The 15,801-nt window shown below is 48.5% G+C and overlaps 1 protein-coding gene across 2 annotated transcripts in view; it reads right to left on the bottom strand.

Annotated features, from left to right (window-relative positions):
* The window catches only part of PLEKHA2 (pleckstrin homology domain containing A2), a 65,124-nt gene extending 57,466 nt beyond the window's left edge, over positions 1 to 7,658 (bottom strand). Inside the window, exon 1 of one of the 2 annotated variants that reach the window (XM_040242979.1) lies at positions 7,396 to 7,658. The gene's annotated coding sequence lies outside the window, so the exon portion shown is untranslated. Of the gene's footprint in view, positions 1 to 7,042; positions 7,141 to 7,395 lie in introns of those variants that run through there. The other variant, XM_040242980.1, reaches the window with a different exon arrangement.
* Between the last annotated feature and the right edge of the window lie 8,143 nt (positions 7,659 to 15,801).

Genomic DNA, 15,801 nt, shown 5'->3' with positions numbered 1-15,801 from the left:
AAACTTGGCAATATGAAACAAGAGAGCAATACGAAACAAAAATGCACAGTTTATACCCTCTGACCCAATAATTCTACTTCTAGCATTCCATCCAAGTAAATAAACAAAGATGCAAATACAGATTGAAATTTAAAGATAGCAACTACAACTGAATTTATAATGACAAAAAGTTGGAAATACCCTGAGCGTTCCGATGATTAGGGAATACAAAGTGACAGGATATTCACATAAGGAAATGCTGCACAATCTTTAAAAAACTATGTTTTCCCATAATTTTAAATAAATTAGGGAAAAACTCACCATAAGCTTTAAGATACAATAACACAATTTTGAATATGAACACAGGCCTCTAAATATTGTTTTTATATTTCTGTATTTGGATAGAAAAAGACTGACATCCAGACACTAAAATATTAGCAGCTATTACCCATAGGTCATGGGCAAATTTTATCTACATCTGTATGTTTTTCATATTTTCCAAATTTTTATACAGGAAATGCATGTTACTTTATTTAGCAGGGAGGAAAGCTATTTAACTCCACACATACCCCCCATCCCCAGAGTAGAAGTTTTGAAGCTGAGAAAAAATTTCTCAATTCTCCAGAGTCCATAAAGAAGCAAAACCATGCTTAAATTATAGCTCTCTTGGGACTTCTTGGTGTTTCAAAGTCTTAAATCTAATAAAGCCCTATTCTACCCATCACAACTGCTTAAAAGCTTGGTACCTACCCAGAGGGCTTTGGCGCTCTCTAGCCTAGTTGGGTTTCTTACTTCCTATTGCAACCTCCTCTAAGAGAGGCTCTTTCTTTCCCTTGTGGGTTTGGTTCTTTGCTCTCTGGTCTTCATAAAAGGAGCCCCTGTCCTGGAGGTCAGCTGAAGATTCACAGCCAAGTCAGTGCCTCGCTCCTGCTGCTGCTACACCCTCTGCGACACAGCCTCTGTGATACAGCCTCTGTGACCTCTGTGACACAGCCCGCCAAGTGCTCTGGGGAAGGGAAGCAAGGACCCCCAACAAAGACCACCACCCCCCCGCCCCGACCCAGTGGAATTTTCCTTCTTGAACTCTGGGAGATGAGACTGACGTGTTTCAGCTAAATGCTTAGACAAATGAATGAAAAGGTGGATAAACAGAGTTTTTAAAGAAAAGCTAAAGAGCTATTAAGTCATGAAAGCTCCGGCTTAGTGTACTGGATGTCTTATTTTTAAGATCATGGGTTTGAAGATACAGAAAAAAAAAAAAAAAAACAGAGGGAAATAAGGGAAAGTCATCTGCCTGATTGGTCTGATACTTCTGAGATAAATACAAACGACCGAAGTGATAACAGAGATAAAGCCTTAAATGGTACTTAAATGGTCCCAGGATGAAATAATCCACTATAATCTCCTGCAGTTCAGAACTGAAAAAAAAAAAAAAAATTCATCCATTTGTACATTTGGAGATTTTTCTTTCACGTGACTTGGTGTTAGCAGGACAGGGAATTCCAAGGATTCTGCTTCAGAAAAAAGTCAGCAAGGTGTTTCTTGTGCTATCTTGTCACCCTCCAGGGTAGAGCTGGGGACAGCAGCATCGGTGGTGAGCGAGAGGGACACTGCAGGAAATTGCTAAACTTCTACAGGAGAAAGTGAATCAGGAAATGACATCAGAGGTCTCAGCAAGGGCTGTAATGAGCAGACAGGAACTGGGCTGTGGAGTTAGAAAACGCTGGGCCAGACGATCAGAGAGGTCGCCTGTGTTTCAATACTCCAGCCTACATTAGGGTGCATTGTGGAGGGCCCAGCAACACTCAGGGGCCCAGTAAAAACACAACAGCAATAATAACAACAACACAAGCAATATCTATTTGGCAACCCAGCCCTGAGACTGGGCCAAAGAGTCCAACTTTGAAAGTGTGGGAACATCTATTTCCTATGGCTATAATATCACTGCATTCTGAAACTGTCATAAGAGCACATTCCAAACAGTCTGAGGCTGGAGAATAATGTGCGAGAGAAGGGAATGTCCTGAGAACACGTTCCCAGCGGAAGAACAGGCTGAGGAATGCAGACATCCACAGGAATGGGGAGGGGAGGAAAAGGTGCCCAGTCCCCAGTGGACCCGAGAACCCTGAATGGAAGCAAGAAACACTCGAGGAAAGTTTTCAGGGGGGAAAAATGCTGGGGAAAACGCAGAAATGACTGAATACTGATACTGAAAATGACAAAATATTTTACATACTCATGATCTCTCTGAACAACAGCCTCATCTCTGTTCAGAGAAAATGTGGTTGCTGGATGGAGCTGGCAGGAAGCAAAGGTCTGCCTTTGACTCAAGGTTCCTAACCCCAGGGAATTCACAGCACTGGAAGCAGCCAAGGGGGTGGGGGGGGTGCGGGGGCTATAAATAGCCTATAGAAACTGAGATCTTCCACTTTCAGAATGTGACAGTCCCTCAGTTAGAAGATTCAACAGTTCAGTTTCGCTGTAGGGCTTCCTAATGGTAGCAGCAAAGAGAGCATCCTTATTTCTCCTAGGTACTAGCCTTTTGCAAGGTGCTGGGAGAGTAGAAACAGCCTAAGCCTGCTAGTCTAAATGCCTTGGGCTCCATCCCTGGAAGCAGGGAAGGAGGAGGGGCTGGGTGTGGCCCAGAGGATGTGCAGATGACAGCGATCAGTCGGTTAGAGTGCATCTGATGAAACTCTTGCAAGAAGAGGGCGTGCTGACTTCACCGACGTGCTGGGGTAAAGGGAAAGACCGTGGGTCTCAGAGCCAGACAGACGAGACTTAACTTTCCGGGGTCTGTTTCCTCGTGTGCAAAATGGAGAGAACTGCTGTACTGACTTCAAAGGCTGCCGTGTGGATTAAACGAAATAATGTGTGAAAAGTGCTTAACAGGAGGTCTGGTAAAGACGAAGCACTGGGTAAATGTGTGTGTGTGTGTGTGTGTGTGTGTGTGTGTGTGTGTGTGGGTGGGTGGGTTTGGGTGTGCGGTTGGGTAGGTGTGGAGTGCCTAACAAGTAGTATATGACTCCCATCGCTAGTTTAAACGGGGCGGACAGCTGCCAGACTGACTCTAGCCCTCCAGTTATCAGTAAGCAAATCCCACTGAGAAAGCAGTGATGCTGGAATCTTTCACAAGGATTCAAACGAGCTGTCTCATTTGAATGTTCTCCTCAGAGAACCATCCTATTTCTCACCTATAAATTTCTCCAAGAAGTTATTGAAAAAAGTGCAAGAGATCCATGGGATCCATGTGGGCCAGGTCACCCAGCAGGTTCACAGACCCAGGCCTGCAATCAGGTGCCAGGAAAGGGACTCTGGAGCCACCTCTTGCTCAGCCCGGGTTGGGGGGGAGGGGTGGAGGTGGGGGTGAGGAGGGAGGTATCATAGATGCTCTCTGCAAGTGGACAGCCAAATGGAGTCCACACTGATGGGAGAGCAAGCCCTCACCTTTGCCCTTTAACTATCGTGTGTCTCAAGGAGAAGGGGACCTCACTTCTCACCCTCTTTATCTCAGCTGGCCGGCCTCTATGGGCACAAAGGTCCAGACCTGAAAGCCTCCTGCCGCCCTGGGCAGTGTTGGAAGCTCCTGTCCCAGCAGGCGTGGATCTCCCCCACCTCCCCAGAAGAAAGAGCCCAATTTTCAGTGGGGGTCAAGGGTAAAGAAAAGGCTTCCAGGAGAGAGAGAAGTCATAAAGCCCAAAAGGGTGGATGGTTTTACCAGCAGGGACCAGGGGAGGGGAGAGCAGAGAAACCCAAGATTCGGAGTAAAGGTCAATGGAGTCTTCCAGTTACTGCCCCACCACACCAACCACCAGCCTGTGGAGACCCATCCCTCCTACCCCATCGCCCCTGGCCAATTCCCTGGCTCAGTGATGAGCTTGTATCAGACAGAGCTAGCAGTCTTCTCTTGCTGTCGCACTACAATATTTGCTCTGCTCTCTTCCTTTCCAAAGCCTAACAGATGGGACCACCGGAGTCCTCTCCAGCTCACCAAAATGCACAGAAAACTGAAAGTAAGGCGGCCCCAAGTGCTCACTCATGCTGACACTGAAGCTCCAACACTTTGGCCACCTGATGCGAAGAGCCGACTCATTGGAAAAGACCCTGATGCCGGAAAAGATTGAGGGCAGGAGGTGAAGGGGATGACAGAGGATGAGATGGTTGGATGACATCACTGACTCGATGAACATGAGTTTGAGCAAACTCTGGGAGACAGTGAAGGACAGGGAAGCCTGGTGTGCTGCAGTCCATGGGGCTGCAAAGAGTCAGACACGACTGAGCAACTGAACAACAACAGCTGCTCATGGTGAAGGAGGAAAGAGGCAGGGAAAAGCAGCGCCCCAGCACCCAGACCATCCTTTCCAAACTCCAGGACTATGTCAGCCGGAATAAGCAACACCACAGATTCAGGGAAAGCAAAGAGATATTTACTGCACTGGGGCCACAGTAACATCTAATGTGAGGGGCATCACCCACCTGTCTACCTGCCCCATGAAGAAGACCGGAGATCCACAAAGCGCCAGCTGAATGCACATCCAAAAACCATCCCCCTGCTGATCTGGGCTCCTTAGTGACCCAGCACTTACAGCAAATATCAGGCAAGCCAGCAGGCAGGCTGTTCAGAGGGGCTTGGGTGATAGCGCTGAGGCTTCACCCTTTTCATTTTTTGCAGAATCGCTCCATAAGCACACACCAACCAAAAGCAGCATATCTCCAGTATTTATTTTAACCTCGGGGGGAAATAGTGAGCTGAGAACAGTTCAGCACACTATGACATGACGGGATTTGCAGGCCCACTTCCTTATACAGAAGAGAGAAGCAAGCGCCAATGGCAAAAGGAAAGAAGGGCTGCAGACTCTCCACCAAAGGGCAGGTGGCTTCTTGATCCACACCCAGGTGATCACCCACCCACCTGTGAAGTGAGTGAGTCTCCCAGCAGTAGGAGTGCCACACACACTTGTCAAAAGCGGGGCTTAGGACTTCCCTGGGGGTCCAGAGGTTAAGAATCCACCTGCCAATGCAGGGGACACGGGTTTGATCCCTGGTCCTGGAAGATCCCACAGGCTGTGGGCCAACCGCACGCTACAACTACTGAGCCTGGGCTCTAGATAGTCGACAAGAAGGAAAGTCACCACAGTGAGAAGCCCTGCACCACAACAAAGGGTAACCCCTACCCCCCGCAACTCGAGAAAGCCCACACCCAGCAACCCAGTGCAGCCCCAAATAAAGAAATAAAATATTTTTAAAATAAAGTATCAGCTATATATTGCCCATATGAGACTTAATTTAAAAAAAAAAAAAAGCAGGGCTTACAAAGAGGGCAAAGGGCACTTAGGTCCAAAGGCAACATCAGAGATAAATCCTCACAAACCCGCTTGAACCAGTCCGAGGCACTTTCACAGTGCGCTCTCCCATTTGGACGGGGCACACGATTCCTGTGCTTGCAGTCAGTCACTCATTCATTCAACAAACATTTACTTAGCACCTAGCAGATGTCATACACCACCAGGCTGGCACAGAGTCTAGACTACAAGGTACGGCAAAAGTCACCTGCATTCAAGTGGCACACAACAGAGAAGGCTAATATGTGAAAAAGAATGAATTTTTTTTTTTTTTAAGCCTCTTGCTTCTTGGGCTTCCCTGGTTGCTCAGTAGTGAAGAATCTGCCTGCCAATACAGGAGCATGGGTTCGATCCCTGGTTGAGGAAGATCCCACATGGCACAGGGCAAGTAAGACCCTGCACCACAAACACTGATCCTCTGCTCGAGCCCGGAAACCACAGCTACTGAAGCCCCTGCACCCCAGAGCCAGGACTCCCCAAGGAGAGGGGCCACCGAAATGGGAAGCCCACTAGAAGAGTAGTCCCCCTCCTCCAGCCTCCCCCATTGCCGCAACCGGAGGAAAGCCCTAGAAGCAAGGAAGACCCAGCACAGGCAAACATTAATTCCAAAAATTAAGAAATTAATTAAAAAAAATTTAAAGCCTCTGGCTTCTCAAAGCATGCTGGATCTCCATTTTCACAATCTGCACTCTGTTTTAAATACCGGTGGATCTCCTCTGGCCTCCTCAGGTGGTAAGCCCCCTGAAGACAGAGGCTATCTTTTGTTCAGCACCGTCTTCGGTGTCTTAATTACCCAAAAAATACCCATTGAATGTAACTGAAATAGAAAACAAACACTACTCTTCCCAGATCTTTGGCCTCACTGTTTCTGAAGGCTCTGCTCCCCAAGAAAGAAAGATGATGAAGCTTCAGAAAGGAGGAAAGCCGGGGGGGGGGGGTGCGGGGGGGGGGAGGGAGGGCTGACTTAGATATATTGAACACAACAGGAGTACAGTGTTGGAACTTCAGCCCAAGCGCACCCACCCCTCGGCGGCCCGAGGCGCCCCCTCCCCCTCCTCCTTCCTCCAGGAGCCACAGCTGGCGTCCCGGTAGAAGGCCCGTCCCCTCCCCCTGCTCCGCTGTTTGCTCTCCTCCAAAAATCCCCATTTGGAGTCCGAAAGAAAGACAGAGGGGTGGGAGGGGCGCGAGAGGAGTTAGAAGGGGAAGATGCACCAAGTAGGAAGGAAACCTCCCTGCGAGGGGCTGGGGGCAGGGCTGGCCTGGGGAGGAGATGTGACCGCCTCGGGGAAGATGGCCCGGCCGCGCCTCCTCTCTGGACGTGTCTGCACACTTTTCGTTCCTACACTGCCTCTCTTTTCCCTTTCCTCTTTTTTTTTAATCGATGCATTAACAGTCTTTAGAACTGGAGCAGAAGAGGGAAGCGTGTAAGGTGGAGGGGAAGAAGTTGATGAGACAGCCAGCCAGATCCCCTTGCCTGCTTTCCCCAATCTAGCACCCCACCTGCATTTTAGGGCCGTTTCCTCCAAGTCACCCCAGAGCCCGCAGGTCCAGAAGCCCGAGGGCGCTCGGGCTGGGCCCACTGGGCAGGGGCGAGATCTCCCTGGAGAGCGTTCTAGGCCTGCCACGGAATAAGGCTAACAGGGGAAGAGAAAGATGCGTCTCCGAGGCCCCATCCGTGCCCCGGGGGACTTGCCTGGACGTCGTCCTCTTGCCTCCCCTACCTGCAGCCCGGGCAGTCGTTGCAGGGCGGCTACCCCAGCGCCAGAACCCGCCGAGAAGTTTCACCGCTGCAAACGTGAGAAATCGCAGCTCGGCAGAACACCCGCCCCCACCCAGTCGGCGGCCCCACCCCCGCAGCCCGACCCCTGGCGGCGGCGACCTTGGCCACCCCGGACGCTCCCGAGGGCCGAAGTGGGGGCTACCCTGCGGGCTCCCCGGGGGCCATCGGAGGCGGCCGGGGGCGGTGGCGACCCGCCCCGGGGTCCTGGGTCCGCAGGTGGGCACCCCCCACCCGCCCGGCCTCCCTGCCGGCCCCGGCGGCGCGCGCCCCTGCCGGCGCGGGCGCCCCACTTACCCCGCCGCGCAGGGCCGGGGCTCGGGCAGGGTGCGCGCGTTACATCCGGCTGGAAGCGCCTCTCGGGCCCGCCGGGCCGTCGCTCTCGGGGGGACGGAAGGGACGGAAGGTGGTCTCTGTCGCCGCCAAACTCTCGGGGGCCTCTGGCTCCTCCGGCTCCTCCTGCTCTTCTCCCCCCAAGCCCTCACTCCCTCCTTCTCTCTTGTCTCTCGGCCCTTTTTTCCGGGTTAATTACGTTTCGCATTAAAGCAAAACCCAGCCCCGGATGTGAGTACAAAGCTCCGCCGAGCCCGCCGGGGGAGGAGAGGGGTGCCGGGGCGGCCAGGGGGCGCGGCCGGGGGCGCGGACCTGGCGGGGGCGGGGAGCCCGGCGGCGGCCCCCAAGGCTGGGTGCCGGGATCACTAACCACCCCCACCCTAGACCTCGCCCGCGCGGGGCGGCCGCGCAGGTGGGACGCGGGCCGGGAAGCCCGCCTGGCGGAGGGAGGCCCTGCCTCGGACGCCGGGCAGCAGGTGTCCGAGTGGGAAGGGGGCCCGGGGATGAGAGCATCCTTGGGGGAGGGAGGCGAGCCGGAGCGCGGGCTCACTCTTGACTCCATTTCTTCTTCCCCAACCCCCTCCTCCAGACACTTCAGGCGGTCCTCTGTCGGACCCCGAGTCTTTAGCCATCTGGGACCGCGGGGCTGAGGTTTAGGGTTAGGGTCGAAGCAAGTTATCTCAGCTCTCTCGGGTTGTCACGAATGAGCCCCAGGAGCCCGGGGGGTCTCACGTTCTAAGGGTGCCTAGGGGCTTTTTTCCGAGCGTGGCGCCAAGACGCCCTCCCAGCCCTCGGAGCTGGAGGGTGCTCTGGGGGAAAAAATGGGAAACCGACAAGCAGGTATGACGTCCAATTGTCGAGAGGGACCGAAGAGAACTCAAGGGTGCCGGCGAAGCCTCTGCCTTATCTCGTTTGATCCACGCGGCCACCCTATGGGTATCAATCCCCTCCACGATGAGGAAACCGAGAGTCAGAGACGTTAAGTAACTTGCCCTGGGTCCCACGGCTACCAATGGCAGGTCTATCGGGTTCTGACGCCAGCCTCGCACCGAGAAGACAGATAATTGAAATGTACGTGTAGTCAGGCGCCTAACATTCGAAACCCAGAAACGCAGTGGATTCACCCCAGGATGGAGGACCTGGAGCTGCGATTTCTGGGGATTCGGATGCAGTTGCAATTGATGAGGTCGGAGTCCTAATTGCAAGGCTTTGACTGAGGGGAGGGCCTAAGAAGACGTCGAGGCTCAAAGTCTGGCTGGGCGGGATTGCAGGAAAGGCTGGTCCGTGACCCAGAGACGCAGGGGAAAGACAGACTGTTAAAAGTCTCTGCGACCTGAGGCAGCAAAGCTTGGAGAGAGGGGGCCCCAGCCAGATGAGCCGGGAGGCAGGCAGGACCAGGCAGAGCACACGCCCCGAAAACACCGGTGATGAAACCACACACGTTTCCTCTTCCATTTTGATTGCCAAAGCAAAAATGAGCCTCCTCGCTCTCTCAGGTGTGAAAAAAGACTGTTTGCTTTAGAACATTTTGCTTTGAATGAGGAAGGAAAGGGGGACACAAGAGAAAGAGCATTTCCTTTGAAATAAATACATCAACATCTTTTTTTTTTTTTTTTTCCTGCTCATGACGATTTTTGCTACTCACATACATTTCAGGCAGAGCGTATACTCCACAACCAGATGGCCTGGGTTTGAACACCAGCTCTGGAGCTTATTAGCTTTGATCTCAGAACAAAGTGACAACCTTTCCTGGTCTTATTTTCTACATCTGGGTGCTTGCAAAGAATAAATGAATTAACATTTGTAGAATGTTTGGATTACTGCAGAACGTGAGGTAGGTGCTATGAAAATGTTTTTTTTTTTTTAATTTAAAAATTAGATTATGGTTTTCAGCGTGAAAAGGAACAAAATTCCATCCAACTGCCAGCAAATCCGACTGGAACGGACAGTTTCCAGTGGGAGCAATGAGGGAAAAGTCTCAGGTTCCATGGTATGGTTCATATTAAAACCCATAAAACTGTAGTCCCCCGGGGAGCTTGCCTGAGTCGCTCATTCACAGAGCCGCAAATATTTCCTGAGCACTACTGTATTGGATGCCTGGGAGGCAAATCTCGCTGAAAGGATGCAAGTGTCACTCAGAGGCAGCCTTGTATCCCTCCTGGAAGGGCCATGAAAGTGGCACACGGTGAGGAAGTGCCACCGCATGCGCTGGTTCATTTGGGAGGGGGTCCTTGGAAGGAGGTGGATTTTGAAACAGGCCTAAGAACTGCAATCCAAAAGTCTGCAAGCAATAAATGCTGGAGAGGGTGTGGAGAAAAGGGAACCCTCCTAAATTGTTGGTGGGAATGCAAACTAGAACAGCCGCTATGGAGAACAGTGTGGAGATTCCTTAAAAAACTGGAAATAGAACTGCCATACGACCCAGCAATCCCACTGCTGGGCATACACACCGAGGAAACCAGAATTGAAAGAGACACGTGTACCCCAATGTTCATCACAGCACAGTTTATAATAGCCAGGACATGGAAGCAACCTAGATGTCCATCAGCAGATGAATGGATAAGAAAGCTGTGGTACATATACACAATGGAGTATTACTCAGCCATTAAAAAGAATACATTTGAATCAGTTCTACTGAAGTGGATGAAACTGGAGCCGATTATACAGAGTGAAGTAAGCCAGAAAGAAAAACACCAATACAGTATACTAACACATATGTATGGAATTTAGAAAGATGGTAACAATAACCCTGTATGCGAGACAGCAAAAGAGACACAGATGTATAGAACAGTCTTTTGGACTCTATGGGAGAGGGCAAGGGTGGGATGGTTTGGGAGAATGGCATTGAAACATGTATATTACCATATGTGAAATGAATCGCTAGCCCAGGTTCAATGCATGAGACAGGGTGCTCAGGGCTGGTGCACTGGGATGACCCTGAGGGATGGGATGGGGAGGGAGGTGGGAGAGGGGTTCAGGATGGGAGACACATGTACACCCATGGAGGATTCATGTCAATGTATGGCAAAACCAATACAATATTGTAAAGTAATTAGCCTCCAACTAAAATAAATAAATTTATATTAAAAAAAAAAAAAAAGGAATAGGCCTAAGAAGACCGGTGCAGTTCGACTCCAATGTTAGACTAGGAGAAGGGTCACTGGTACACTTCCAGTGATGCTTATTCTTCACTGGGAAGCCCCGATTACTGCCAGACTTGTCCCTGGCCAGGACCTGGCCCCAGTCCGACTTCTGTATTTCTGGTGCTTCCTCAGAAGACCCCCATTACCTTCTACCATAGAGGCAAAGATGGTCAATTGAGTCTGAGCCCTGCTGTGGTCCATTGACCATCTCTGACACATTTTGAAAATATTTCCATTGACTGATTTTATGCGGGTTTTTTTTCAGTGCAATAGACAGCCCAGACGTCTGAAAATGTGACTCTGCCTGTGGGGAAAGGAATGTCAAAAAGGGCCTTTCACAGCAGCTATTTCACTCTCCTGTTGTGTCAGTGCAAATGAGGTTCAACAGTTTGCTCAAGGTTTTGCAGCTGGTTAGTGGCAGAGATGTTTCTGGAACCCAGGGTGGAGAATCTTAGTATTGATACAGGAACCTTCCCATGACAATGGAGACTAGGCAGAACCTAAGAGTTTAAACAGAGAGTCTTATACTCCCGCCATTTATGCACTTTCTATTCATTTTCAGTGTTCACTGCTGGCTCACCAGGTGCCCTAACAACCTTCGGTGCTGAGCCACGGCTCCCTCCAGGGAACCGCATTGTTCTCTGTCCTTAGAGACACACATTATATAAGGTACCAGGTTGCAGCTGGGGCCAGTGAGTTCTGTTGGGGACAGTGTGGGACTGAAGAGGCCAAGGTCAGTGGTTGATCCTGGTTCAGACCGGTTCATTTTGCACAAAGATAAATTGTTTCAAAGCCATTGCACTTCTAATGCTAGCTGGTCATTTTGTAGAGTTGCTATTGGTTTCAGTAGCCACATACCATCCATTTCTCGAAAGATTACTCAAACTGCTATTGTTCTGTTCAGTCCTATTCACTCGGTGAACAGTTATCTGAACCTACTAACCATATTTTCCTCCCATATATCTTGTGCTCAGTCACATCCAACACCTTGCGACCCTTTAGGCTGTAGCCCACCAGGTTGCTCTGTCCATGCGATTTCCCAGGCAAGAATACTGGAGTGGGTTGCCGTTTCTTCCTCCAGGGGATCGTCAAGACCCAGGGATCAAACCCAGTGTCTCCTGCAGTTCCCGCATTGCAGGCGGGTTCTTTACCCAGTGAGCCATCAGGGAAGCCTCCCATGTATCTTGCACTTACTTATTTTCCAGGTACTTACTCAATGCTAATTGCTTTACATGTATTGTTTTATTTAAGTCTTACAACACAAGGAGTAAGGTACAACTATTTCCCCATTTTATAGATGAGGTGACTAAAACATAGGGACCAAGCCTAGTCACAAACCTGTCCAGTCGGATGCCAGAGCCAGCCCCCTTAACCACAAGTTTGTGAAGGATACATACAGGAAGACATAAAACAAGATATTTTCCCTACACATATTCGATAATTATCATCATTTAGAATATCCATTCCATTTTGGCTAGCAATTTCATGTCCAGAAGATTTGTCCTACAGAAAGTTATCTGTGGATATAGATAACATATATGGAACGTATGTTTCTGTGTATGTAAAGAGTATGTGCTCAGTTGTGGCCAACTCTTTGCGACCCCATGGACTGTAGCCCACCAGGCTTCTCGTCCATGGAATTTTCCAGGCAAGAATACTGGAGTGGGTTGCCATTTCCTTCTCCAGGGGATCTTCCCGACCCTGGGATTGAACTCAAGTCTCCTGTGTCTCTTGCATTGCAGGCAGATTCTTTGCCACTATGCCACCTGGGAAGCCAAGGAGAGATGTAAATCGCTCTCCCTTGGGCTGTCCACCAACTCCCGTCACAGTGTGGTCCACAGATGGAGAAGGGGGCCGGCTGGCCGAGTCAGAGCAGAGCAGGCAGATCCAGTGTCTACAAGAAATTCAGTTTTACCTGCCACATCAAGGGTGACCCAAGGCTCCGCTGGGATAATGAGAGTGGATCAAGTGGGATCCATAGCCAGGCAGGCCCTCGGGCTGCATCGTTCAGTGTGTGGGCTCTCTCATCCAACTTATTCACAAAGAACTGGGGCTGGTCAGGGCTGCCTCTCTGGCGTCCCCCAGTAGGGCGCTGAGGACATTCCTGCTTCCAGTGCCCTCCTTTATGACAAGAAGCATATTGGTTCAGGCCCAGGCAGCTTCTTAGTGATCTGTCCAGCTTTCTCAGTCTTTCAAGGTCCCCTCAAAGTGGTGGGTGAATCAGAACGGTGAAGAGTGTATATATCGAATAATACATTTACTTCAGCATTGCTCATAATAGTGAAATTTGGAAATCACTGTCATATTTCTCAGTGAGGGACTGAACAGGTAAGTACTGTTACAGCCACATAATTTTATACTATGTTGTTTTTGTTCCGTTGCTAAGTCATGCCTGACTCTTTGCGACCCCATAAACTGCAGCACGCCAGGCTTCTCTGTCCTTCACTATCTCCTGAAGTTAGCTCAAACTCATGCTCACTGACTCAGTGAAACCATCCAACCATCTCATCCTCTGTTGCCCCCATCTCCTACTGCCCTCAATCTTTCCCAGCATTAGGGTCTTTTCCTATGAGTTGGCTCTTTGCATCAGGTGGCCAAAGTATTGGAGCTTCAGCTTCCACACCAGTCCTTCCAGTGAATATTCAGGGTTGATTCCGTTTAATATTATACTAAGTGGCTGTTAAAAAAAATGAGATACCTCTTTATATGAAAAATATCAATTAAGTGGGAGGGAGGTACAAAGTTACCTATATAGTAGAATCCCATTTGTGTAAATAAAAATTGTATGTTTATTTTGTGAAAAAAAAAAGTTTAAAAGAATGCATTGCAAACTGTTAACCACAGTTCTCTTTGGGCGGCAGAGGAAGGGTTCTAATGATAGATCTCAGTTTTTAAGAGATGTATTTCTGTAATGTTTTATTTTTTCCAATAAATCTGCATACATTTGGCTACCAAACAATAATGATTTAAAATTTTAATGAAAAGTGTTAAAGAGCTCCAAGAAAGCATATTGCAGCCCTCAAGGATCCCATCATTTAGTTGGGAGGGAATATAGCATACAGAAAGAAATATCATAAAAGCCAGAAGCTCTTATTAATACATGCAGAGAAGAGAGAGAAAATTCTGTGGGAAAGAAAAAACAGCCAGCCAGGGTTGAGAGGTGCAAGAGAAAACGTAGGAAGGAGACTGCATTTTGGAGGGACCTTGAAGATGTAGATAGTGTAAAATACAGAAGGTGGAGACAGGTGTTAGAATAGGTGGATTCAGATAAAGGGATTGGTCCATTTCAGCTGGAGTACAGAGGGACCAGGAGGAATGAAGGAAGGATTTTCTTGGGGAGCAAAACAGGAAAGAAAGGTTGCCGGAGGGTATATATTGTTAAGCAAATGAGTTGTACATATTACTTTAGGCTTTGAGAGCCAATGGAGGGACTTCTCTGGCGGGCCAGTGGTTAAGATTTTGCTTTCCAATGCAACGGGTGTGGGTTCGATGCCTGGTCAGGGAGCTCAGATCTGACATGCCTCTCAGTCAAAAAAAAAACAGAAAACAGAAGCAACATTGTAACAAATTCAATACAGATTTAAAAAATTGTCCACATCAAAAAAAAAAAAAGAGCTAGTGGAGGTTTTTGAACAAGGGAGTCACACAATTAGAAGTGAATAAGCAGCAATTTCATAGTTCGTGGCTTCATGGTAACTGGTCTCTAACACCAAAGCTACCACCAGGGATGTGACTCCTGACTCTCCCAAATGAGCTGTGTAGTCATGCACCAGATACTCTGGTTTCCTGTGTTTCTATAAAATAGAAAAGGTGGTGATAACACATAACCTATCTCATACCACTGTTGCTGAGATTCAGTGAGTTAATGTTCTTAGGGCACATGGTAATTGCTGAGAATGTCAGTTAAATTTTAACAGTTTCATACCTTTGGATTAAAATCTTTGCATTTCATTTTGAAACTTTTACTAAAAAGAGCTCACATTACACAACAAATTATTACCTGTTCCTTCTTCACACTTTCCCAGGATTATAGATTATCAATCCTGTTTTACACAGATGAAAGAATTTAGGTTTTTAAGGAGAGAGGTACACTCTTGGAATCACAGAGCCAGACATGAATTCTGAGTCTTGGTTCAGTGGTCCCCGCCCAACACTCAGCTTTTTTGCTTAGCTCCAATCCTCAGCTTTGAGAACAGAAAAAGATAGAAGAACACTGGCAAAAATGCCTGGAAGTGTGTATGTAAAATAAAATTTTATATACACAAGTATATACATATTGATATGTGTATATTATATGGTGAATTACACTGCCTCTCAAAATAAAACGTGTATGTTGAAGACCTAACTCACAATCTGACTGCATTTAGAGATAGAGCCTTTTAAGAAGGAATTAAGGTTAACTGAGCTCATAAGGGTGAGGTCCTAATCCAACAGAACTGATAGCCATATAAGAAGAGGAAGCGATCTCGCCCTGTCTCCAAGGCCGTGTGAACACACAACAAGAGGGCAGCCATCTGCAATCCTAGAAGAGAGCTCTCTCCAGAGCCCAACCTAGCTGGCAACTGCCTCCTGGACTCCAGCCCCTAGAACGCTGAGAAAAGAAATTTCTGTTGTTTAAGCCACCCACTCTATAGTACTTTTTATACTCATACATATAGAGAAAGACAGTGCATACGGACACATGCCAGAATTACTTCCCAGTGACAAAGTTTGGGAAACATTGCCATACTGTTAAATCTGATGCTAATATAAACTTTAAAACGAAGCACCCGTCCAGTCCCCAGAAATCACAGTCTCCTGGCCAAATGCACCATTCCTATTGATTCATGCTATGGTATTGTTTTTCCGTCAGTTTGAATAAGGGCAGTGCATGGCTGGGATTCCTGCATTCCCTGTGATTACAGGGAAAGAACTGGGTCTGTGGAATCAGAGAGAGAGAGAATGAATAGACAGACATTAATACCTTAGGTTTGGATCCATGACCGTGCTTTGGTACTATAGTTAACATATTTTTTCTTAGACTAGTTTCATAATTCATTTCCTCAGCACAGAGCCTACATGAGGGCTACAATTAGAAAATACTGGGGTGAAGGTGGTCAAAGTTGGTAGCTGGAATAAACTCTGTCCGGTTTATTCCAAGAGATGCCTGTGGTGGTCAGTGAACCGGATTGGCTATTACCTCAGTGATTCTCAACACAAGCTGGTGATTACAAAACAAAGAAAATCA

The sequence above is a fragment of the Oryx dammah genome, unplaced genomic scaffold (genome assembly GCF_014754425.2).
Source record: "Oryx dammah isolate SB20612 unplaced genomic scaffold, SCBI_Odam_1.1 HiC_scaffold_7, whole genome shotgun sequence".
Taxonomy (NCBI): domain Eukaryota; kingdom Metazoa; phylum Chordata; class Mammalia; order Artiodactyla; family Bovidae; genus Oryx; species Oryx dammah.
Note: the sequence above shows the minus strand (reverse complement) of the source record. Positions and strands in the feature narration are given on the sequence as shown.